Below are 26,454 nucleotides of genomic sequence, written 5' to 3'. Positions count from 1 at the left end.
CGGCCATAAGGTCGGTGATCTGCGCGCAAAAGTCGCGTTTCATATGACGCTTTCAGTGCCATTTTTCAGTCAATGAAGGAGGATGCAGAGTGTGGGCAGCGTGATGACATAGGTTTCGGTCCCCACCATCTTAGAGAAGGGCATGACAGTGATTGGCTTGCTTTCTGTGGCATCACAGGGGCTACAAAGGGGCGTGCACGCCGGCCGCCATCTTACTTCTGCCAATCTTAGCATAAAGAGAGGTTGCTGCAGCTTCATCAGAAGAAGGGATATAGTTAGGGAGGGAAGATTAACCCCCAAACTGCTTGTGCTGTAGCGATTTCCACTGTCCAACACCACCATTTTTTTGCAGGGACAGTGGAGGCTATATTTTTGTGCATCATCTCTGTAGCTTATCAGGCTGCCTTATAAGGCTCCCTGATAGCTGCATTGCTGTTTGCACGCTGTTGTGCAAACCAACTGCTTTTTTTAAAGCAAAAATCCTGTTGCTCCTTTCTGCACAGTTATCTTGTTTATTTGTCCACACTTTTGTGTGCAGCAGTCCTTTTTATTGCTGCCATACTTTTGATGAGATCATTGTAGGGAGATTGAAATTGTACTACAGTCCTTGTATTTTTTTCATATATCTTTCAGCCACTTTCTGCCACTTAGATTGCGTTGTTATATACACTGGGCCTGAGTTTTGGTTCAGTCTCCCAAAAAAAAGGGAGATTCAAACTCTCACAAAGTGGATATACTTTAATCCTGTTTAGTTTGTCGTATATCAGCCAGCCACTTTCTGCCACTTACATTGTGTTGTTTTATGCACAGAGCCTGAGTTTTGGTTCAGTCTCCCCCCAAAAAAGTGAGATTCAAATTCTCACAAAGTGGATATACTTCAGTCCTGTTAGTTTGTCGTATGTCAGCCAGCCACTTTCTGCCACTTAGATGGCGTTGTTATATACACTGAGGCCAGCGTCACACTTGGCGTAAGACAATACGGAACGTATTATACGTCCGTACTATGCGTTCAATACGCCACAATGTCTCCGTAATCGACTTCCGTAGTTACTGCGTTTCTTAGGTGTGGTCGCGTATTTTGCGCATGTGCTTGTGCGTGTGTAATCCGTATGTAATCCGTATTGCGTTTTTTTCACGCACTCTCACAAAATGGACATTTAACGGTTTTCTGGCCTGCACATCATTTAAATCATCATTAAACACACTATTTAAGCCCTCGACAACAGGTGGACCCCTCCCATCTGCCCTATATGTTCTCTAGCATATTTTGGGTGTGTTGCTTGGAACTTACAAACATGTCTGACCATGTGTATTTAAGCACAACTCAGCGGGTGTTGCTTCACTGGGTGTTGTCTCGTCGCTTTGGACAGCCATATCCGGTCAATGTTGATCCGCGAAGGAGGAGACGAAGATTGTGGATCCATCCTCTATTGACCCAACGCCAGAGTAAAGGACATTTCCAGAGACTATATTCAGCTTTGAGGGCACATCCTGACAAGTTTTACCTGTATAGTCGCATGTCCATCAGGACTTTTGACATGTTGTTGGAGATCTTACGTCCTGCCCTCACCTATCAGGACACCTGGATGAGAAAAGCCATCTCTGCTGAGGAGCGTCTGCTCCTTACCTTACGGTATGTATTCCACATTCACCCATACTGTTTTTTGTTTGTTTGTTCTAAACTGTGTGGTGTCCTACTATGTTTCATTAACTTAACTTGGACATGAAGCCACAAGCACATATAAAAGAATGTTGTTAATATGCTATTATTTTAAGATAGTAAAATTAACCTTTTTCGATTGTAAATAATGTCCTAGGAAATGAAATATACACTTTTGCTTATTCCTGTTTTCGTAGTCATCATGTTAATGGTTTTTTTTACATTTTTCTTGTCTTGCAGCTTCCTGTCAACAGGCTTGTCCTATGCGGGTCTACACCTGGAGTTTCTGATTGGGCGGTCGACAATTTCAGCCATTGTTAGGACAACCTGTTCCCAAATATGGCAGAAACTTCAGGAAGTTGTGATGCCTGAGCCCAAACAGGAGGATTGGCTCAAAATCGCCACTGGTTTCAAAAATACTTGTGACTTCCCTAACTGCATTGGAGCTGTGGATGGGAAACATATCAGGGTGCGTAAGCCGCCGAACTCTGGTTCCCAATTCTACAATTACAAACAGTTTTTCTCTGTAGTTCTGTTAGCAGTTGCTGACAGTAACTACAGGTTTATAATTGTAGACATTGGTGCCTATGGGCGAACTGGAGACTCTAGGGTCTTCAATTCGTCCATAATGGGTCGGCGGCTACGTGACAACCAGTTGAACCTCCCACCACCACAACAACTCCCAGGCTCCAATGCGGAAGCACTGCCTTTTGTTTTTGTTGGGGATGAGGCCTTCCAACTGACGAGGCACGTCATGAGGCCTTACCCCAGGCGCAACCTTGACCACCGGCGGAGGGTGTTTAATTTGAGACTTGCAAGGGCACGGAGACTGGTTGAGTGCGCCTTTGGGATTCTTGTTGCCAAATGGCGTGTTCTTCAGTCTGCCATCCAGCTGAGTGAGGCTACAATCAATGAAGTGATCAAAGCCTGTGTAATTCTACATAATTTCACAAGAATACATGATTGTTCCTCTCCACATTTTGAAGATCACCTCATGAACAATGTTAGTAGGCCTACCCCATATGTCCCTCCTTTGCACCGTCCACTTTCTGGTCTTAAAGTTCGTGATGTCTTTACAATTTATTTTTTGACTCCTCAAGGTGCTACTCCCTGGCAAGACTATGCATTTTTGCATGTTTAATTATTTTGATCTATGAAGTATGTGTTAACCAATTTCTAATCTCTGTCTGTTGTATTTAATTATTTCACATATGGTTGTCAGCATATCATGTGTGTGTGATGGAAGAATGATTCGAGCGCATCCAGACTTTGATTGGTATTAATATAACTTTTTACTGCATACCATTTGTTATGGGTTTTTTTTGGGCCCATAACCAGATTTTGGCCACAAATTTGCATTTTTTTAGTGGCAACAACATTCTGAACAAAATCCACAATTAAGACTGCTATGTATGCACAATCTAAACCAATATTGTGGTTAAAAAAATATAAACCTCCAAAAAATAACAAGGAAAAAATAACAAACCAAAACAAACATAAAACAAAATTACAAGTCCTGGTAGGTTGGTGCAGGAGATGTAGCTTGCTCAGGGTCAGCATCAGGTGGCCTTTGTAGGCCCAATTGTCCAGAACCCTGTGCAGATGTTGTAGTGGCCTGAGGGACATTAGCCCAGCTATGATGCTGGTAAGTTTGAAGAGTGGGCCGAGGATTTGGGACATACCCCTGCTGTTGCTGACCATATGTCCGGGAATCATACCCCAACCCAAAATGACCATATTGTCCATACCCAGGTTGGGACCAGCCTCCAGCACTAGGTGAGGACAAGTGGCCATATTGGGATGGTTGATGATATCCAGCCATATGTTGCTGAGGTTGCCATTGTGGGTTCGTTGTTGTTTGGGGTTGAGGTGTTGGCTGACGTTGAGGGGGTGCTTCAGATCCTTGTTGAGCAGCCAGGCCTTGTAATCTTTGAGGCCGCAGAATATTTTCAGGTGACATCTGCCACTGTTCAATCATCTGCAATAGATTGTATGGGTTATTTGGGGGGGTGCATGCGTCAATAAGGATCTGAAAACACCCTCTCAAACGCAGCCTCAACTCCCGCTCTATGGACCTTAAGTACTGGGCAAGGCTCCTTGTAAATCCCTCCTCCCCATCATCCTCTCGAACCCGTGCCAAATAGTTCATGACCCAGCATCAACGTTTCGGCGGCTTTGGATCAGCTCTCTCCTGCGGCGTGAACGCTGTGGTCTGACTGCAACCTGTGGGGATGGATCCAGGGCAACAGTTGGGCTGCTGCTATTTCCAGGCTCATCCTGGCTAGGTGGTGGTGCTGCAGCTGATGATGATGCTGCGGCGGAAGATGCAAACTCTGGGGCCTCTGGGTGTGGTTGTGATGCAGATGGAGCTGCCTGGCCAGATGTGGAGGATCTATGAGGGATGGAGCCTGAGGGAGCAGCAGATGGACCAGCCACCTCTTCACCTTCCCCAACTGGGTCAATGACCAGCTCTGACTCAGACCCTGTCTCCCTGTCAGTGAGGTTAGACTGAGTTCTGAAAAATAAAACAAAAAATTTTGTCACAATTTAAAAGAAATTTTCTATCCCCAAAAAAAAACAGTGAGTGATGTTTGTACTTACGGCCTGAGGTCCATGCTGGGGTTAAGGAAGGTTAGGCGGTCGAAATATATGTATTTTTTTTTTTTAGGAGGTGCCCCGGCTCCACTTTTCTCCCGCTGCTGCCTCTCCCTCCTATACTGGTCCCGGATACTCCGCCACCTTGTTGTAACATCACCCACTAAAAAACAACAAAAAATACACACATTCATTACACCATTATGCAGATTGCTCACACAAGGTGAAATTGAATACACAGACTTAAGTGAAGCATACAAATAGGCATTTGAGGAGCACATTTAATATTAAATTAAAAAAAACAAAACACAATTATGAAGCAAGGCCACAAGGACAGAGTCCCCTAACCTCTATCACAGAAAGGACAATTAATGGCAAACACTGTTAGTAAGGGACACCTATTTAAAACATTAATGAAATCCTTTTATCAGGTACAACACCATGTATCTACTGGTGTGCTTTCTAGTTCTTTCATGAATATTTAATACATTCTTGATGAGAAATTCAAAGTAGTAAAGTCCTGCTGTTTCACAAGAGCATTACATTTCCAACATGGGTGTACTTACTTATCTGTCGCTGTGCCTCACGTGGCTGCTGGTCATAATGTGGGAAGAGGGACCCACACACACTCCTCCATGCAGCCTCTTTTTGTGCCCTGTTGGCATAATTTGGGTCTCTTTGGTCCCATATGACAGGCCTCTCTTGGACCAAAATTATCAGCATGTCCGTATTGACAATGTTTGCCATGCTGAATATCACTCCGTGGAGGCGTGCAGCAGACTTCCGGGTTCACTGTCTGGCTTTTTCAGCTAATTAGCATGTCTCACCTGCCTGATTGACGCCTTTGGACATTTCCGGACATCTGCCTGTAAGTTGCGTATTTCTCGCAATGCACACGCATGGTCCGTATGCATTCCGTATTATACGCTCTCCCATAGACTTGCATTGGCGTATTTTTTGCGCTATACGCTGACAAACGCAGCATGCTGCGATTTTGTGCGGCCGTACAACGCCGTATATTACGGATCCGTAATATACGGCTGATAGGACTAGACCCATAGAGAATCATTGTCCCGTATGTTATGCGAGTTTTACGGACGTAGTTTCTGCGCTCTTACGTCCGTAAAACTCGCAAGTGTGACGCCGGCCTGAGCCTGAGTTTTGGTTCAGTCTCCCCAAAAAATGGAGATTCTAATTCTCACAATGTGGATATACTTCAGTCCTGTTAGTTTGTAGTATGTCAGCCAGCCACTTATTGCCACTTACATTGTGTTGTTTTATGCATAGGGCCTGAGGTTTGGTTCAGTCTCCCCCCAAAAAAGTGAGATTCAAATTCTCACAAAGTGGATATACTTCAGTCCTGTTAGTTTATCGTATGTCAGCCAGTGACTTTCTGCCACTTAGATTGCGTTGTTATATACACTGGGCCTAAGTTTTGGTTCAGTGTCCCCCCAAAAAATGGAGATTCTAATTCTCACAAAGTGGATATACTTCAGTCCTGTTAGTTTGTCGTATATCAGCCATCAGGGAGATTTAAATTCTCATCAAGTTTATATACACCTTCTACCTTGTTTTACAGTACCATATAACGGTTGTTATTTTGGTTAGATTTTCCAAAAAATGAGGAAGTCTGGTGGAAGAGTCCGTGGGTGGTGGTTGCCAGCTGGTACTGATGGTGGTGGTGGTGGTGCATCTGGTGGTAGTGGCAAAAGCACAATAGCACCTAAGGCTGGAGGTGTTGAGCCAGCGTCATCATCTGGCTACACAAGGCCTCGAAGGCTCCCTTATCTGGGAGTAGGAAAACAGCTTTTAAAGCAGGAACAGCCGGAAAAAGTTTTGGCTTTCCTTGCTGACTCAGCCTCTAGCTCTTTCGCCTCCTCTTCAGAAAGTTCCAAATATAAAAGCAGCGAGTTTTCAGTGGATGCTCCCGGTCTGGAACAAGACGTTTCCTTTTGTCCTTCACCCAAACCAAAAGTGAAGGATGCGTCCGGACGACACTACAGGTTACTCCATGGAGCTCTTTACACATACTGTGCCTGGGTTAGAAAGGGGAATTGTTAACTGCCCATTACAAGATAAATCGGACATGGAGTGCACTGATGCACAGCCACAGCTAGATTATTATGCTGTTCCATTGACTCAGATCACTACATTGCTCTCGCAGTGTACTGAGCCAGATTCTAACCCTGCTGAGACTATGGTGCCCTGTCCCGAACGCTATAGCACCTTACACGGTGACACAGAGGAAGGTGCACATGATATTGAAGAGGAGGTGATAGATGACCCAGTTGTTGACCCAGATTGGCAGCCATTGGGGGAAGAGGGTGCCGCTGCCAGTAGCTCAGAAGCGGAGGAGGATGATCCGCAGCAGCCATCTACATCACAACAGCTGTCATCTGGCAGGCCCGTATCAGGCCAAAAACGTTTGTCAAAAACAAAAACAGGTTTAGGACAGCGTGGCCATCCGGTGAAAGTAGCACAGCTTGCAATGCCTAAAAAGGTATTCCATAGTAGGAAGAGTGTAGTGTGGCAATTTTTTAACCAAGATCCAAATGATCAGTCAAAAGTTATCTGTAAGAAATGTTCAAAGACCTTTAGCAGAGGGAAGAATCTTCAAAATTTAAATACAACGTGCATGCTTAGACATTTAACCTGCATGCACTTGCAAGCCTGGACTAACTACCAAACGTCCTGTGCCGTTGGTGCACCTGCTCAGAATGAAGGTAGTCAGCAACGCTACATTGCTTCCCTCACTGTAAGCCCACCGGTTAGGACACCACCAGCAGCAAATGTGGAGGTATCGTCGCAAGGCCAAAACAGTCAGGGAATCACAAGGTTATTGGTAGGAAACACTGTATGTAGGCCAACATCAAGAATACCATCACCAACCCTCTCTCAATTTGCCATGTCCACCACCACCACTGCTATTTCCACCATATGCAGCTCTCCAGTCCAGCTCACCCTACAAGAGACTCTCATTAGGAAAAGAAAGTACTCATCCTCTCATCCATGTACACAGGGTTTGAACGCCCACATTGCTATACTAATCTCATTAGAGATGATGCCCTACCGGTTGGTTGAAAGCAAAGCTTTCAAAGACCTGATGGCCTACGCAGTACCATGCTATGACCTACCAACTCGGCACTTCTTTGCGAGAAAAGCCATCCCAGCCCTCCACCAGCATTTCAAAGACCGCATTGTCCATGCGCTGAGGTAATCAGTCAGTGGAAAGGTGCACCTCACAACAGATGCATGGACCAGTAGGCATGGCCAGGGATGTTACGTGTCCATCACGGTGCACTGGGTTAATGTGGTGGATGCAGGGTCCACAGGGGACAGCTATAGTGGGACAGGTCTGCCTAGCTCACGGTCTAGGAAACAGTTGGCTGTAGGCGTTTGCCACCCCTCCTCCTCCTCCTCGTCCAGAAGCGAAAGCTCGTCCACAGAGCGCAGTCGCACAACCACTCCATCCGCAGCTGCCAGTGTTGCACACGAGGTGTCCCATTATCGAACAGCTAGTGGTAAGCGTCAGCAGGGTGTGTTACAAATGAAGTGTTTGGGCGACAAGACTCACCGCGGAAGTACTGGCCGAGTACTTGCAGCGGCACACTCAGTCATGGCTGGGCAGTGTACATCTTGAGGCAGGCAAAGTAGTCAGTGATAACGTAAGGAATTTTATGGCTGCCATAGCCCTTTCAGAACTGAAACACATACCTTGCCTGGCTCACACCATGAACATGGTGGTGCAGTGCTTCCTCAAAAATTATCCAGAGTTTCCAGCCCTGCTCCTGAAGGTGCGAAGACTTTGCTTGCAAATCTGCCGGTCACCCATACACTGCAGCCGTATGCTGAACCATCAGCGATCGCTGAATCTTCCCCAGCACCGCCTAATAATCGACATTGCAACAAGGTGGAACTCCACACTGCACATGGTCCAGAGGCTGTGCAAACAGAGGCGTGCTGTAATTAATTTGTGGGAGGATACACATACAAGGGCAGGCAGTTGGATGACAGACATGGAGTTGTCTGGTGTGCAGTGGTCGAAGCTACAAGACCTCTGTCAAGTCCCTCAGTGTTTTGAGGAATGCACACGGCTGGTAACTGCAGACGACGCCATCATAAGCAAGAGCATCCCACTAATGCGTCTGCTGATGCAAAGTTTGATGCACATTAAGGAGCTGGCATCTGCAGCCGAGGAGGAGGGAAGCCTTGATGACAGTCAGCCATTGTCTGCTCAGGGAACTCTCCTGGATGAGGTGGTGGATAAAGAGGAGGAAGAGGGTGATGGGGATGAATATTTATGGGAGGAGGATGTTTCTCAGGGGGCAATACAAACTGGTGGCATTGCAAGGTCAGGTACAGGGTTTTTGCGGGACACAAGTGAAGTTGATTTGCAAGAAAGTGCTCCTCAACCCAGCACAAGCAGTGAATTGACACCTGGAACATTGGCCCACATGGCTGAGTATGCCTTGCCTATCCTAAAAAGGGACCCCCGCATTATCAAAATGATGACTGATGACGATTACTAGTTGGCCTGCCTCCTGGATCAACGATATAAAGGAAAATTTACAAAATATCATGCCACATGAGAACCTTGAGCAAATATTGGCTACCAAAAAAGCAACTCTTGTAGACCGTTTGGTTCAGCCATTCCCAGCGCACAGCGGCGGTGATGGTTCTCACACGAGCCATAGGGGGCAACATGGCAGAGGTGTTAGAGGTGCACAAATCCGAAGTGGCGTTGGACAGAGGGTTTTTATGACCAGTTTGTGGAGTGATTTCGCAATGACCGCTGACACGACAGGTACTGCTGCATCGATTCAAAGTGACAGGAGACAGCATTTGTCCAGTATGGTTACGAACTACTTTTCCTCCCTTATCGATGTTCTCCCTCACAGGTCATTCCCCTTTGATTACTGGGCACCTAAAATAGACACCTGGCCAGAATTGGCAGAATATGCATTACAGGAGCTCGCTTGCCCTGCTGCTAGTGTGCTATCAGAAAGAGTCTTCAGTGCTGCTGGTTCAATACTGACCGAAAAAAAGACACGTCTGGCTACCCAGAATGTTGATGATCTAACCTTCATTAAAATGAACCAATCATGGATTTCAAATTATTTTGCCCCACCTTCCCCTGCTGACACGTAGCTTGCCGGAAAAATGTCTTGCTTTTGGCCTCCTCTTACTGACTTCTCCAATTCCTCCATTTGCAGCTGCTGAATGTCCACCATATACCTCCCTAACTCCTCCCACAGGGCCGTGGTTACCTCCTGGCACAAGCACCCGTGCGAGTGCCGTTTGCCTGGATAGGTGGGTGGGCCCACTCTTGGGCGACGGCACTGGCATATGGTACCTCATAGTACAATGAAGTGTCTCTAACGGTGGTGGTGCACAACCAACGTCAGACACACCATCGTAATATGAGGGGCCCTGTGCCAGTACCGCGCCCACGGGAGAGTGTTCCCCCCAGCTCGAACAGTGCTCTACCACTTGCAATACTTACCTCTCCCTGCTCCATCACTGTGTAGTCTGTGCTGTTAAATCCTTCAATGGCACTGCCAATACAAATTTGTTGAAATGATAGATGATAGTTAAAATATACAGGGGCCCTTGCCTCCATTTAGACCAGTTAATACTTTGTGCCTACTACCACTGTCTGCTACTCAGCAGAGGAGCCCACCCCTGTACCTAGCTATGCCACCTGTTTAGTCCTGTTACCAATTTTGAACTGCATTTAGCCTACTTTATTATTTGGGCCTACTAACTGTGTCTGCCACTCATTACAGTTGTCCTCCACTGAACAAAGCAATGCCGCCTGTTTAGTCCTGTTACCATTTTTGAACTGCATTTAGCCTACTTTATTATTTGGGCCTACTAACTGTGTCTGTCACTCATTACAGTTGTCCTCCACTGAACAAAGCAATGCCGCCTGTTTAGTCCTGTTGCCAATTTTGAACTGCATTTAGCCTACTTTATTATTTGGGCCTACTAACTGTGTCTGCCACTCATTACAGTTGTCCTCCACTGAACAAAGCAATGCCGCCTGTTTAGTCCTGCTACCAATTTTGAACTGCATTTAGCCTACTTTATTATTTGGGCCTACTAACTGTGTCTGCCACTCATTGCAGTTGTCCTCCACTGAACAAAGCAATGCCGCTTGTTTAGTCCTGTTACCAATATTGAACTGCATTTAGCCTACTTTATTATTTGGACCTATATCTGTGTTTCCTCCTCATCCTGCCCATTGCCCAGCCACTGCTAGATGAGTCTGCTGGTACATTGGCCCAGACCACTACATTCCCCTTGCACTCTACACAGCCAGAATCTGACCCTGCTGAAAGTCTGGTTCCCCTTCCCGCATACTATACCACCTTACACGGGGACAAAGAGGAAGGTGCAGATGAAAGTGCAGGTTCCTTCATCAGGTGGGGGGAGCATACTCGTTGGCAACGTCACTGGCACAGGGCCCCTCATAGTATGCAAAAGTGTCTCTGCCAGTGGGAGGCGCCACCCGCCGTCAAACACACCGCCGTACAGTAAGGGGCCCTGTGTCAGTGCCAACGAGTGGGCCCCCCCACTTGCTCAGGATCACAGCACTTGCAAAGTTGAAATACTTACCTCTCCCTGCTCCACCGCCGTGACTTATTCCGCGTTTCCTAGGCCCATGAAAATCTTGAGCCAGCCCTAACCCCCACAACTTTAGCCAAATGACCCCCAGTTTTCAATGCCTAACTATTATTATAAAGTAAATTAAGATTGACAAGCTTAAGTAATAAGAATTGATGTTTTTGGCATTAAAATGGGCACTGTAGGTGTTTTCCTGTCCTCCACTCACTGCCGACTTTGATTCTCCATTGATTTGCATTGGGTTTCGTGTGTCAGTCGGCCCCCGACTTTTTGCAATAATCGGCCGATTTCACCCGACCCGACTTTTGACAAAGTCGGGTTTTGCAAAACCCGACTCAATCCGAAAAAAGTAAAAGTCACTCAACTCTATTCTTGACAATTGAAGTGAATTGTGGGTCAGATTTTATAAATTGTCAAATCAAATTCCTTTATCTCTTCATAATACAAAACTTATTGTTATAAAAAGCTATAAAAAAACTACTTAGAATATTGTAAATTCTTGTTTACATATTTACATTAAAATGCAAGCTGAGCTTAATCACTCCTGCAGGTACTATGCATCAATCGTTTTACAAAGCAGCAGGAGGCAATGGAACCCTGATGTCATAACTGCTCAAAGCAAGAGAAACTTAAAGAGATTTCCTGCAAAGCTCTATGTAACATGCAGAAGTTTATTTTGTATTACCATGCATCTTTGATCTTTTTCAGTTGATCTAAGGGAAACGAATGAGTGTTTACGGCACTTAATACTCACCCATACATTTATGTTACTAAGGTGAATATCAGGTCAGATTGTGTAGCTTAACAAAGATTAGATTTAAAGACTTTAAATCCAGTGCAAATCTTGATTCACCTTCAAGCCAGTATTTTTTGTGTTCTTATACTAGTGCAGATCTATTTATCACTTACAGCAGCTTATATAGTATCGTAACATCCTAAATTTTTAATGTAATGGGAAACCAGAAAATGCGTATGTACTTAATTATGTGTGAAGATGAGTAGTAAACAATGGATCCCAATTATTTTATCCCCTTACTTGCCTCGAATAAGCATTAAAACAGCCTTGGTTAAGTGGCTTTATTCCTCACTGTGGTTTTAAAATGGTGGATAAATAGAATGCAATAGTGCCCCCCCATTTTCGGAAAATCTCCAAGGTTTCAGATCAAGATCAGGGACGATTACATTAAAAGTAGTCAGATCTGCATTAAAAATAATTTCTCTCTCTCCTCTGACATGACCTAAGAAGTCAGAGGAGAGAGAAATGGTGTCCCAAGGCCCCCCACTGTACCTCTGTACCTGTGTCACAATGCCTTGGTCACCTTCCTGTTCACGAAACAATATGACTTACGCCCACCGAGATCTGCCGTCCGGCACCCGTCAATGTGAGGAGCCAATTTCAAATGGTTCCTGATGTTTGATCACTGTGATAGACTATCGCAGTGATCAAAACCCCATCATTTTGTATATAGGACAGCACTAGGGCTGTGCTTCTCTCTTCTCCCCTTGTAGTTGTTTTGGGAGAGAAGAGAGATAAACTATGCTCAAGTGCTGTCCTTTCAGATAAAAAAAAGAATCAAATTTCAAAATCAATCCCAATAAATTCTTCCCCAATCTCCTAATCACCTCCTTGATCAGCACCCCTTGTCATCCCAATAGTCAGATTACATTTTATAAATTTTATTTTTATTTTTTTGAATTTTATAATTTATTTTTATTTTTTTTCCTTTTCTTTCTTTCTTTCCTTCTTTCTTTCTTTCTTTCTTTCTTTCTTTCTTTCTTTCTTTATTCTAGGGGACTGATATGGAATTTGCTTCTGAAGCAGAACTGTTTTCAGCCAGTGATGACTCCTGTTCCTTCATAGGATCCCACAGCCTGACGGTATCGGAGTCAGTCATCACTCTGAAATGTCTGAGGCAGGACCAAGTTCTGCAGTCCCTACTCCATTGTGGTATCTCAACTGTTCATTTTCCCTGCAAATTCACCCTTTTTAGCAACCAGTTGGTATAAGAGATGTCACTAATTTATCTCTTTGATTTTTTCAAAATCAGTCCCACAACTAATTACCCACTAAACAAATTTAAATGCATGACAATACATTTCCCAAAATTTCACATCCCTCCATTCCTGTTCATGAATCCCCACAAGTATCCCTGAAGTAGAAAAATTGGGGGCCTTACTCTCTACATGGGTTTAGTAAAAAAAAAAAACACTCTCCTGGCCTACGGGTGAAATAAATCTGTAAACAGCACGCCTGTATTGGAGCTGTGTTATCCCAAACCTGTTATTAACCCCTAATGAGATTTCTTAATTTAAGTGATAATTTCCAAGCCCCCCCAAGAAATGACCCCAACTATGATCGCCTAAATAAATTGAAACCCCAAATTTCCCTTTTGAAGCATTTATTTTCAAATTCCTATACCCCTGGACAAAATGCTGCATTTGACAAATTCTTGATGAGCTTTAAGAGCTGTCTGTCATTTTGCCAATTCATCCTCTCCTAGTAACCTAAATATAATGTCGAATTATATAAAATGTGTGAGAGCACATCAGGGTACACATGCATCTTTCTAATTAAAGAAGGTAGGGACCGCCAAATAAACCCACCAAACTGCCCCTAGAAAATTGGAATCTCTGGTAAAATTGTCTGGGAACTACCGTATGTACTCGAGTATAAGCCGAGATTTTCAGCCCAAATTTTTGGGCTGAAAGTGCCCTTCTCGGCTTATACTCGAGTCAAGGTGGGCGGCAGGGTCGGCGGGTGAGGGAGAGAGGGCGCTGAGGCATACTTACCTAGTCCCACCGATCCTGGCGCTGTCCCTGCCGTCCCACGGTCTTCTGTGCTGCAGCTTCTTCCCCTCTTCAGCGGTCACGTGGGACCGCTCATTAGAAAAATGAATAGGCGGCTCCACCTCCCATAGGGGTGGAGCCGCGTATTCATTTCTCTAATCAGCGGTGTCGGTGACCGCTGATAGAGAAAGAGGCTGCGGCACCGAAGACCAGCTGTGACAGGCAGAGTGAGCGTCAGGACCGCTGGGACTAGGTAAGTATTTTATATTCACCTGTCCGCGTTCCAGCCGCCGGGCGTCGCTCCATCTTCCCGGCGCCTCCATCTTCCCGGCGTCTGCGCTCTGACTGTTCAGGTCAGAGGGCGCGATGACGCATATCGTGTGCGCGGCGCCCTCTGCCTGATCAGTCAGTGCAGAGACGCCGGGAAGATGGAGGCGCCGGGACCGGACGCTGGGAGCTGCAAGCAAGAAAGGTGAGTATGTGTTTTTTTTTTTTTTATTGCAGCAGCAGCGGCCATGGCACAGATTTATGTGGAGCATCTATGGGACAAAATGAACGGTGCAGAGCACTATATGGGGCACAGATATGGGACAATAATGAACGGTGCAGAGCATATATGGGGCACAGATATGGGACAATAATGAACGGTGCAGAGCATATATGGGGCACAGATATGGGGCAATAATGAACGGTGCAGAGCATATATGGGGCACAGATATGGGACAATAATGAACGGTGCAGAGCATATATGGGGCACAGATATGGGACAATAATGAACGGTGCAGAGCATATATGGGGCACAGATATGGGGCAATAATGAACGGTGCAGAGCATATATGGGGCACAGATATGGGACAATAATGAACGGTGCAGAGCATATATGGGGCACAGATATGGGACAATAATGAACGGTGCAGAGCATATATGGGGCACAGATATGGGACAATAATGAACGGTGCAGAGCATATATGGGGCACAGATATGCGACAATAATGAACGGTGCAGAGCATATATGGGGCACAGATATGGGACAATAATGAACGGTGCAGAGCATATATGGGGCACAGATATGGGGCAATAATGAACGGTGCAGAGCATATATGGGGCACAGATATGGGACAATAATGAACGGTGCAGAGCATATATGGGGCACAGATATGGGGCAATAATGAACGGTGCAGAGCACTATATGGGGCACAGCTATGGGACAATAATGAACGGTGCAGAGCATATATGGGGCACAGATATGGGACAATAATGAACGGTGCAGAGCATATATGGGGCACAGATATGGGGCAATAATGAACGGTGCAGAGCATATATGGGGCACAGATATGGGACAATAATGAACGGTGCAGAGCATATATGGGGCACAGATATGCGACAATAATGAACGGTGCAGAGCATATATGGGGCACAGATATGGGACAATAATGAACGGTGCAGAGCATATATGGGGCACAGATATGGAGCAATAATGAACGGTGCAGAGCATATATGGGGCACAGATATGGGGCAATAATGAACGGTGCAGAGCATATATGGGGCACAGATATGGGGCAATAATGAACGGTGCAGAGCATATATGGGGCACAGATATGGGACAATAATGAACGGTGCAGAGCATATATGGGGCACAGATATGGGGCAATAATGAACGGTGCAGAGCATATATGGGGCACAGATATGGGGCAATAATGAACGGTGCAGAGCACTATATGGGGCACAGATATGGGGCAATAATGAACGGTGCAGAGCATATATGGGGCACAGATATGGGACAATAATGAACGGTGCAGAGCATATATGGGGCACAGCTATGGGGCACAATGAACGGTGCAGAGCATATATGGGGCACAGATATGGGATAATAATGAACGGTGCAGAGCACTATATGGGGCACAGATATGGGACAATAATGAACGGTGCAGAGCACTGTATGGGGCAGAGCTATGGGACAAAATAAACCGTGCAGAGCATTGTTTATGGGGCACAGCTATGGGACAAAATGAACGGTGCAGAGCACTGTATGGGGCACAGCTATGGGGAAATATGAACAGTGCAGAGCACTATATGGCACAGCTATGGGGAAATAATGATCTATTTTTATTTTTGAAATTCACCGGTAAATGCTGCATTTCCACCCTAGGCTTATACTCGAGTCAATAAGTTTTCCCAGTTTTTTGTGGCAAAATTAGGGGGGTCGGCTTATACTCGGGTCGGCTTATACTCGAGTATATACGGTAATTACACCATTTCTTCATCATGGGTACTACTTGTACACCGAAAATTATCATACTAGTATCCCCCTATATAAATCCCTCCACGCTGCAAATACAGGGGCTTGTGTGACAGTCAGAAAAAAAGAGGTTTTCCCTCATATTTGAAGATGAAGGTGTCATTCTCACTGGTAAGTGACCAAATTTTTAGGCTAAGTGCACACGTTGCAGAATTGCCGCTGAAATTTCCGCCGCAATTCAACAACTCGTGGCGCGGGTATATCGCATGCGGAATTGGCATGCGTATTCCCGCAAAACACTAGCATTTTGCAAGCATAATAAACTTGCAGAATGCTAGCGTTTTCCAAGCGATCTGTAGCATTGCTTGGAAAACTGATTGACAGGTTGGTTACACTTGTCAAACATAGTGTTTGACAAGTGTGACCAACTTTTTACTATTGATTCTGCCTATGCAGCATCAATAGTTAATAGATAGAATGTGAAAAAATAATAATAAAAAAAAATCATGATATTTTCACCTTCCGGCGTCCCCGGCAGTCTTCCTGCTCCTCGCGATGCTCCGGCCCCAATAATGCATTGCGGCAAAAACCCCAGATGACATAGCCCGCTACGTCATCACAGGTCATTTTCGCAATGCACCACTAGGAATGTAAGCATCGCGAGGAGCGGGAAGACTGTTGGGGACGCCGGAAGGTGAGAATATCATGATTTTTTTTTATTTTAATTCTTTTTTTTTAACAATTATATGGTTCCGAGGGCCTGGAGGAGAGTCTCCTCTCCTCCACCCTGGGTACCAACCGCACAAGATCCACTTACTTCCTGCATGGTGGACATAGCCACATGCAGAAAGTAAGCGGATCAATGCATTCCTATGTGTGCAGAATCCCCAAGATTCCGCACAAAGAATGAACATGCTGCGTATTTTTCCGGAATGCGATTCCGCCGTGGAAAAAAATGCAACATGTGCCCATAAAGTGCGGATTGCATTCGAATAATAGGATGCATAATGTATGCGTTTTTTTCACGGTTTTATCACATTTTTATAGGGAAAAACCGTGAAAAATCCTGAACATGTGTACACAGCCTTACAGTGAAATGGAAGGTCAGAGAAACCGGTCTATGTACCAGATTATAATAATTATGGAAGGCATTAGCCTGTCAGACCAGGTGCTTCAACCATATTTGGTGAAGGGCCTTTTATAAAAAGGTAGCAATCATCCAGACTGCTACCTACAGTGGCTTCATTCTCTACAAGAAGTTTCACAAGACTGTTCTTCAGTTTCAGGAGAAAATTGTAGAGTGTCTCCTATTTAAGTCAAGAGCACAGATGGTATTCTTCGAGTCAGAGAGAAAACATTCAGAGCTCCATTTTATTTGCCTCTTCCCTCCCACTTTTAACCAAAACCGTCCCCAAAAAAGATGCCAGGTTTGTAGTGAGCACTGTAGAAGAAGCGATTCCCTCTATTATTGTCCCATGTGTCCATCACAACCAGGCCTTTGTGTCACCCCCGCTTTTGAGTAATATCACACAACTTCCTATTATTAATTAAATTACCATGAATGGCACAAAACTGCGTGGTAGGGTCTTTTTTAAATTATATTTCCATTTTCTGTTTAGTGGGATCCAGCTGAGATTCTATTTATTGCATGTCTCAAAAAAATTACTATTTTCATCAGTAAAACACATTTTACCCCATTTCATAATTAATCCCAGGTCACAATTCTCGTCCACATGCCCACATCTGTATACTCCTGAATGTTGACCCCACAAATGTTTTTGAAAAGTCAGGTCATCTGACAATTAATTCCAGGACTTGATAACTCACACAACAAACTATTATTTAGACAAATTCTCATGCACATGCCCACTAGAGATGAGCGAACCTTTCAAGGTGCTGTTCAGTGTGATTCACCAAATGGTTAGACGTTCTCCGAACATATTGTTATTATTATTATTTATTTATATAGCGCCATTAATTCCATGGTGCTGTACATGAGAAAAGGGGTTACGTACAGGGTTATAGATATTATGTATTATGTATGAATTATGCATTTAATTGCTTTAACCCCTTAGCGACCGCCGATACGCCTTTTAACGGCGGCCGCTAAGGGTACTTAAACCACAGCGCCGTTAATTAACGGCGCTGTGGAAAAAGTGTATAGCGCCCCCCACAGGCCGATTTTCTACGGGGTCTCGGCTGCCGAGGGTAGCCGAGACCCCAGAGAACATGATTCGGGGGGTTTTTAACCCTCCCCGCATTTGCGATCGCCGGTAATTAACCGTTTACCGGCGATCGCAAAAAAAAAAAAAAAAGCGATCTCTTTTTAATTTCTCTGTCCTCCGATGTGATCGCACATCGGAGGACAGAGAAAAGGGGTCCCAGGTGGCCCCCCAATACTCACCTAGCTCCCCCGATGCTCCTCGTGTCTCCCGGTGGGCGCCGCCATCTTCAAAATGGCGGGCGCATGCGCAGTGCGCCCGCCGGCCGGCACCGGGAGAATCTTTGGGGTCTCGGCTGCCTGGGGTAGCCGAGACCCCAAAGAGCATGATCGGGGGTCGGTTTTAGCGACCCCTGTTTTGCGATCGCCGGTAATTAACTGTTTACCGGCGACCGCAAAAAAAAAAAAAAAAAAAAAAAAGTAAAGTGTAATTCTCTGTCCTCTGATGTGATCGCACATCAGAGGACAGAGAAATAGGGGGATTCGGGGACCCTAGCATACTCACCTAGGTCCCTGGATCCTCTTGCTGCTCCTCCTGGCCGCCGGCAGCAGAACATGGCGGACGCATGCCCAGTGCGCCCGCCATCTGTCTCCATCTGCCGGCCGGCAGGAGAACAGCGGTTAGGGCTAAAATTAGGGTTAGGGTTAGGGGTAGGGTTAGGGGTAGGGTTAGGGTTAGGGGTAGGGGTAGGGTTAGGGGTAGGGTTAGGGTTAGGGGTAGGGTTAGGGGTAGGGTTAGGGGTAGGGGTAGGGTAGGGGTAGGGGTAGGGTTAGGGTTAGGGGTAGGGTTAGGTTAGGGGTAGGGTTACGGCTAGGGTTAGGTTAGGGTTAGGGTTAGGGGTAGGGTTAGGGGTAGGGTTAGGTTAGGGTTAGGGGTAGGGTTAGGTTAGGGGTAGGGTTGGGGCTAAATTTAGGGTTAGGGTTGGGGCTAAATTTAGGGTTAGGGTTGGGGCTAAATTTAGGGTTAGGCTTCTTTCACACTTACGTCGGTACGGGGCCGTCGCAATGCGTCGGCCCGACATACCGACGCACGTTGTGAAAATTGTGCACAACGTGGGCAGCAGCTGTAGTTTTTCAACGCATCCGCTGCCTAATCTATGTCCTGGGGAGGAGGGGGCGGAGTTACGGCCACGCATGCGCGGTCAGAAATGGCGGATGCGACGTACAAAAAAACGTTTCATTGAACGTTTTTTTGTGCCGACGCTCCGCCAAAACACAACTGATCCAGTGCACGACGGACGCGACGTGTGGCCATCCGTCACGATCCGTCGGCAATACTATGGGCAAAAAACGCATCCTGCGGGCACATTTGCAGGATCCGTTTCTTGTCCAAAACGACGGATTGCGACGGAATGCCAAACAACGCAAGTGTGAAAGTAGCCTTAGGGCTAGGGTTAGGGTTGGGGCTAAAGTTAGGGCTAGGGTTGGGGCTAAAGTTAGGGTTAGAGCTGGGATTAGGTTTAGGGTTTGGATTAGGGTTGGTATTAGGGTTAGGGTTGGCATTAGGGTTACGCTTGGGATTAGGGTTAGGTTTGGGATTAGGGTTAAGGTTAGGGTTGTGATTAGGGGTGTATTGGGATTAGGGTTAGGTTTGAGGTTAGGGTTGAGATTAGGATTAGGGGTGTGTTGGATTTAGGGTTATGATTAGGGTTATGGTTAGGGTTGACATTAGGGTTGTTTTGGGGTAAGGGTTGTGATTATGGTTAGGGTTAGTGATTAGGATTATGGATCAGGTTGGGATTAGGGTTAGGGGTTGGAGCTAGAATTGGGGGGTTTCCACTGTTTAGGTACATCAGGGGGTCTCCAAACACGACAGCCAATTTTGCGCTCAAAAAGTCAAATGGTGCTCCCTCCCTTCTGAGCTCTGCCGTGCGCCCAAACAGTGGGTTACCCCCACATATGGCACATCAGCGTACTCGGGATAAATTGGACAACAACTATTGCAGTCCAATTTCTCCTGTTACCCTTGTGAAAATAAAAACTTGGGGGCTACAAAATCTTTTTTGTGAAAAAAAAAATATTTTTTATTTTCACGACTCTGCATTCTAAACTTCTGTGAAGCACTTGGGCATTCAAAGTTCTCACCACACATCTAGATAAGTTCCTTGGGGGGTCTAGTTTCCAAAATGGGGTCACTTGTGGAGGGTTTCTACTGGTTAGGTACATCAGGGGCTCTGCAAATGCAACATAATACCCGCAGACCATTCTATCAAAGTCTGCATTCCAAAACGGCGCTCCTTCCTTCCGAGCTCTGCCGTGCGCCCAAACAGTGGTTTACCCCCACATATGGGGTACCAGCATACTCAAGACAAATTGGACAACAACTTTTGGGGTCCAATTTCTCTTGTTACCCTTGTAAAAATAAAAACTTGGGGGCTACAATATCTTTTTTGTGGAAAAAAAAAATATTTTTTATTTTCACGGCTCTGCATTATAAACTTCTGTGAAGCACTTGGGCATTCAAGGTTCTCACCACACATCTAGATAAGTTCCATGGGGGTCTAGTTTCCAAAATGGGGTCACTTGTGGGGGATTTCTACTGTTTAGGCACATCAGGGGCTCTCCAAACGCGACATGGCGTCCGATCTCAATTCCAGCCAATTCTACATTGAAAAAGTAAAACGGCACTCCTTCTCTTCCAAGCTCTGCGGTGCGCCCTAGCAGTGGTTTACCCCCACATATTGGGTATCAGCGTACTCAGGAGAAATTGCACAACAACTTTTGTGGTCTAATTTCTCCTGTTACCCTTGTGAAAATAAAAATTTGTGGGCAAAAAGATCATTTTTGTAGAAAAAATGCGATTTTTTTTTTTTCACGGCTCTACGTTATAAACTTCTGTGAAGCACATGGGGGTTCAAAGTGCTCGCCACACATCTAGATAAGTTCCTTAAGGGGTCTAGTTTCCAAAATGGTGTCACTTGTGGGGGGTTTCCACTGTTTAGGCACATCAGGGGCTCTCCAAACGCGACATGGCGTCCAATCTCAATTCCAGCCAATTCTACATTGAAAAAGTAAAACGGCGCTCCTTCACTTCCAAGCTCTGCGGTGCGCCCAAACAGTGGTTTACCCCCACATATGGGGTATCGACGTATTCAGGAGAAATCGCACAACAACTTTTGTGGTCTAATTTCTCCTGTTACCCTTGTGAAAATAAGAATTTGTGGGCAAAAACATCATTTTTGTGTAAACAAAAGCAATTTTTTTATTTTCACGGCTCTACGTTATAAACTTCTGTGAAGCACTTGGGGGTTCAAAGTGCTCGCCACACATCTAGATAAGTTCCTTAAGGGGTCTAGTTTCCAAAATGGTGTCACTTGTGGGGGGTTTCCACTGTTTAGGCACATCAGGGGCTCTCTAAACGTGACATGGCGTCCGATCTCAATTCCAGCCAATTCTGCATTGAAAAAGTCAAACGGCGCTCCTTCACTTCTAAGTTCTGCGGTGCGCCCTAACAGTGGTTTACCCCCACATATGGGGTATTGGCGTATTCAGGAGAAATTGCATAACAAAATTTATGGTTACATTTCTGTTTTTACACTTGTGAAAATAAAAAAAATGGTTCTGAATTAAGATGTTTGCAAAAAAAAGTTAAATGTTCATTTTTTCCTTCCACATTGTTTCAGTTCCTGTGAAGCACGTAAAGGGTTAATAAACTTCTTGAATGTGGTTTTGAGAACCTTGAGGGGTGTAGTTTTTAGAATGGTGTCACACTTCATTATTTTCTATCATATAGACCCCTCAAAATGACTTCAAATGTGATGTGGTCCCTAAAAAAAAATGGTGTTGTAAAAATGAGAAATTGCTGGTCAACTTTTAACCCTTATAACTCCCTAACAAAAAAAAATTTTGTTTCCAAAATTGTGCTAATGTAAAGTAGACATGTGGGAAATGTTATTTATTAACTATTTTTCGTGACATATCTCTCTGATTTAAGGGCATAAAAATACAAAGTTTGAAAATTGCAAAATTTTAAAAATTTTCGCCATATTTCCGTTTTTTTCATAAATAATCGCAAGTAATATCGAAGAAATGTTACCACTAACATGAAGTACAATATGTCACGAAAAAACAATCTCAGAATCAGCGGGATCCGTTGAAGCGTTCCAGAGTTATAACCTCATAAAGTGACAGTGGTCAGAATTGCAAAAATTGGCTCGGTCATTAAGTACCAAATTGGCTCTGTCACTAAGGGGTTAAAGGCACATCCGACAATACATAATAAACAAAATGGCTCCCCAATACAATGGTCAGATACACAAATACAGATAGTGGTAGGACAAAAGATATAAGGAGAATACATGTCAATTACTGGGTGATGTTAGATCATGGGTGCACTGGGCCATAGGGGGTATGGGCTGCCAGCTGTCTCCTTGGTCCCTTCTCAGCATGTTACTCAACGCGGTCCCCACTTCTGAAGTGGACCGCATGTATAACAGAGAGAGTGACCACATGGCCCTAAACTAGCCTTAATCCCCTTTGCACTTCGATCAGAACCTAAATACTCTCCCCTTGCAGCTGCAACCTCCAGAACCTATGAAAGATCATAACTCCTTTCTGGATGGTGATATGGCAGCGGTTCTGGCAACATTGGATCTAGCCGAGGCCCCTGCTATGTGTTAAGATCAAACACAGCTTTGCTATCTGGTTTCTACTGGCTGATATATGTAACTTCATACTCCTTTGTGCTAGAACTGGTCTAAACCCAGGTGGCCGTAAGCCATGTTCTGGGGATCTCGGAAATGTTCAAGGAATGGTTCAACGAACGCACCAGAACCCCATTAAATTTAATGGGAGACCAAACAAACGTATACACAACACATTAAGGGGTGACAAAAAGCTTTCTAAACAGCTAAAATTAGGGGCAGTCACCATGAACAGTGGCATGAATTAACCCACAGTAAAAATTTGCTAACGGCACAGCAGAACTCAGCCATGGACCATGCATGAGTTATTAGGGTCTGGCCCAGAATTTACAGCTTGAAATTGAAGTTTGAATGAGGACCTGGTGAGTAAGGGAGCTGTGTAAGTCTTCTTAACTGGGAAACCTGATACCTCATGCAACACCTCCATTTTTGTTTTATTTATTCGAACAACATTCAGGTGGAATAAACATCAGTTTCATACAGTATAGTACTATTGGTAGAAAAATGTAAGGAAAGTGACACAGGTAGTTGATCGATCAATTGACTCACTGTAAAACCTTTTATAATGGCACAGAAGAAGTCAGCCATGGGCCATGCATGAGGTATCAAGGTCTGAGACAGCATTTACAGCTTTTAATTGAAGTTTCAATTAAGGTTGTATGCATATGTGACGTTTTCTTTGCTTTTTTTCAAAAAAATCCTACAAAACGCATCCCATTATGTTTAATGGAATTCTGCATTGTTGTGCCCATACTGTTTTTTTTACACAAAAAAAAGCATTGTGGAAAAAAATGCAGCATGCTCATAGCAGAATTTCAGCAATTTTGCCGCTATATAATTGTATTGGGAAGGCTCCGGAAAAAAATGTGAAAAAAATCTGAGAAAAACACGCCAAAAACGTGCAAAAAACCACAAAAAAACATGAGCGGATTTCCTTCGAAGAGAGTTCGGTTTTCATCAGGAAAATTCTGCAAACATTCTACAATGTGGGCACATAGCCTAAGATGTGGTGGCTAGGAGCGGTGTAAGCCTTCTTTGTTGGGAGCCCAGATACCTCATGCAACAGCTTCTTTTTTCTTAAATTACCGGCCACACCGTAGTGGCACAAAGATCAGTTTCATAGGCTACAATTGGTAGGAAAAATGAAAGGTTAGTTACACATATAGGTGACTGATCCATTGACTCACAGTTAGTGTTGAGCATTCCTATACTGCAAATATCGGGTATCGGCCGATATTCGCTGTATCGGAATTCCGATACCGAGTTCTGATACTTTTGCAATATCGGATACCATAATCAGAAGTTCCCATAGTGCAATGATGCACTATAATGGAGTGTGGGCGGTGCGTGGGTGGAGACAGCGTGTGTGTGTGCGGGAGGGGTCTGTGTGTGACCGTGGGGGGTCTGTGCATGCCTGCCGGGGTCTGTGCGGCCCTGCCGGGGCTCTGTGCAGGCTGCCGGGGCTCTGAGCGGCCTGGTGGGGCTCTGTGTGGGCCTGCCGGGGCTCTGTGCGGGCTGCCAGGGCTCTGTGTGGCCTGACAGGGCTCTGTGCGGACCTGCCAGGGCTCTGTGCGGGCTGCTGGGGCTCTGTGCGGGCTGCTGGGGCACTGTGTGGGCTGCCGGGGCTCTGTGCATGTGTGCAGGCATCGTCCGATGGGACTACAAGTCTCATCGGACGATGTCTGCTACAGTGACAGTGATTGACACATTAGCCAATGATGGGAGAGTAGTAGTCCGATCATCCAGTTAATGTGTTGAATGTAAAAAAAAAAATACTCCATACTGTGCATACTACATACATACATACTACATACATACATACTACATACATACTACATACAACATACATACTACATACACACTGCGTACATACTACATACATACTACATACATACTACATACAACAAACATACTACATACAACATACATACTACATACTACATACATACTACATACATGCAATACATACATACAGACATACAGTACCTATAACATAGAGTACATACTCACCATTACTTGTCACTTTGTTCCCTGAAGCCAGTGTCATCTGTAAAAAAAGATTAAAGGGAACCTGTCACCTGAATTTGGCGGGACCGGTTTTCGGTCATATGGGCGGAGTTTTCAGGTGTTTTATTCACCCTTTCCTTACCCGTTGGCTGCCTGCTGACCGCAGGGCGCCATTCCGCTGTACAGTAGGGTGCCAACCTCCACAGCTAGGCAGGTATTGAGCTTAGGGAGCATTGTAGCTAGGATTTTTTGTTCACTTATTAGCACTTTATTTAGCACTGTTTTGCACTTTGTATGTCCGTGTCTCTCACCCTATCAAAATACATACAACAATGTTTTTGCCGTATTTATCAATGAGCAACTTTGGCTATTGATATTTATCCACTCTATTTTTTCCTGTTGTATATCTGTGAGCCCGGATGTGACACATTTGTAGGGCGGCAATAGGAGCTTTAAGGTGAGCCGTCGCTGAGTGGGGGCGCCAATCTCGTTCATGTGTAGGGTGCCAACCTCCACTGTTAGGCAGAGGTATTGAGGGTCCCCTTTATAGGGTACATATAGAGAGCACGGTTGTTTGTCATGCTATGTTTGTGGTTGTGTCTATGGTTTTAACCAATAAAAGTATTGTTTTATATAGTTATTTGAGGATTATAGGTTATTTGGTTGTACCATGGCTGCCATTTCAGCAAAGATAAGTGTCTTGTTTCTTTTTCTGTGGCACTCAGGCTGTGTGCTTGTTTTTGATTGTATTCCTGCTCTGATTGTAGGATTCGCTGGAGTTGCAGATATACGCTCCTACATCTTTAGTTAGATAGAGGAAGTTTTTGTATAGTCTGCTGTGGATATTTTTGAAGGGTTTTAATACTGATAACACAGAACTCTGTCCTATCCTGTCCTATTTTAGCTAGAGGGGCCTCTTGTGCTAAATCCTGTTTTTCTGCCTGTGTATGTTTTTTCCTCTCCGACTCACCGCCAATATTTGTGGGGGGCTGTCTATCCTTTGGGGTTCTTGTCATAATCCCAATGGCAGGGGATCACAAAAGGACAAGCACAAAAACAAAACAAGCTCTAGGGTGATGGAACCTGAGCTGACCGCGATCCTGAACCTAAACACACAACTAGCAGTAGCCGGGGAACGTGCCTACGATGATTCCTAGACGTCTCGCGCCAGCCGAAGGATTAACTTCCCCTATTAGAAGAAACACAGACCTCACTTGCCTCCAGAGAAACACCCCACAGAAATAGCAGCCCCCCACATGTAATAACGGTGAAATGAGAGGAAAGCACATACGTAGTTATGAATATAGAATCAGCAAAAATGAGGCCCGCTAAAGCTAGATAGCAGAGGATACAAAAGTGAACTGCGCGGTCAGCGAAAAACCCTTCAAAAAACCATCCTGAAATTACTTGAACTCATGTGCCAACTCATGGAACATGAGGAGTAATTTCAGCCCACTAGAGCAACCAGCAGCAAGGAATCACATATCTGCAAGCTGGACTAAGACAAAAATTAAGCAAAACGTGGAACAGGAAAATCAAAACTTAGCTTGTCCTGAAGATAACAGAGGCAGGGAGCAGAGGTAAAAAGACATGCTGATTACATTGATAGCCGGCGAGGAAATGACAAAAAAGCCAGGTTAAATAGGAAACTCCCATAACCTGATGGAACAGGTGG

Source organism: Ranitomeya imitator, chromosome 4, assembly GCF_032444005.1.
Source record: "Ranitomeya imitator isolate aRanImi1 chromosome 4, aRanImi1.pri, whole genome shotgun sequence".
Taxonomy (NCBI): Eukaryota; Metazoa; Chordata; class Amphibia; order Anura; family Dendrobatidae; genus Ranitomeya; species Ranitomeya imitator.
Note: the sequence above shows the minus strand (reverse complement) of the source record.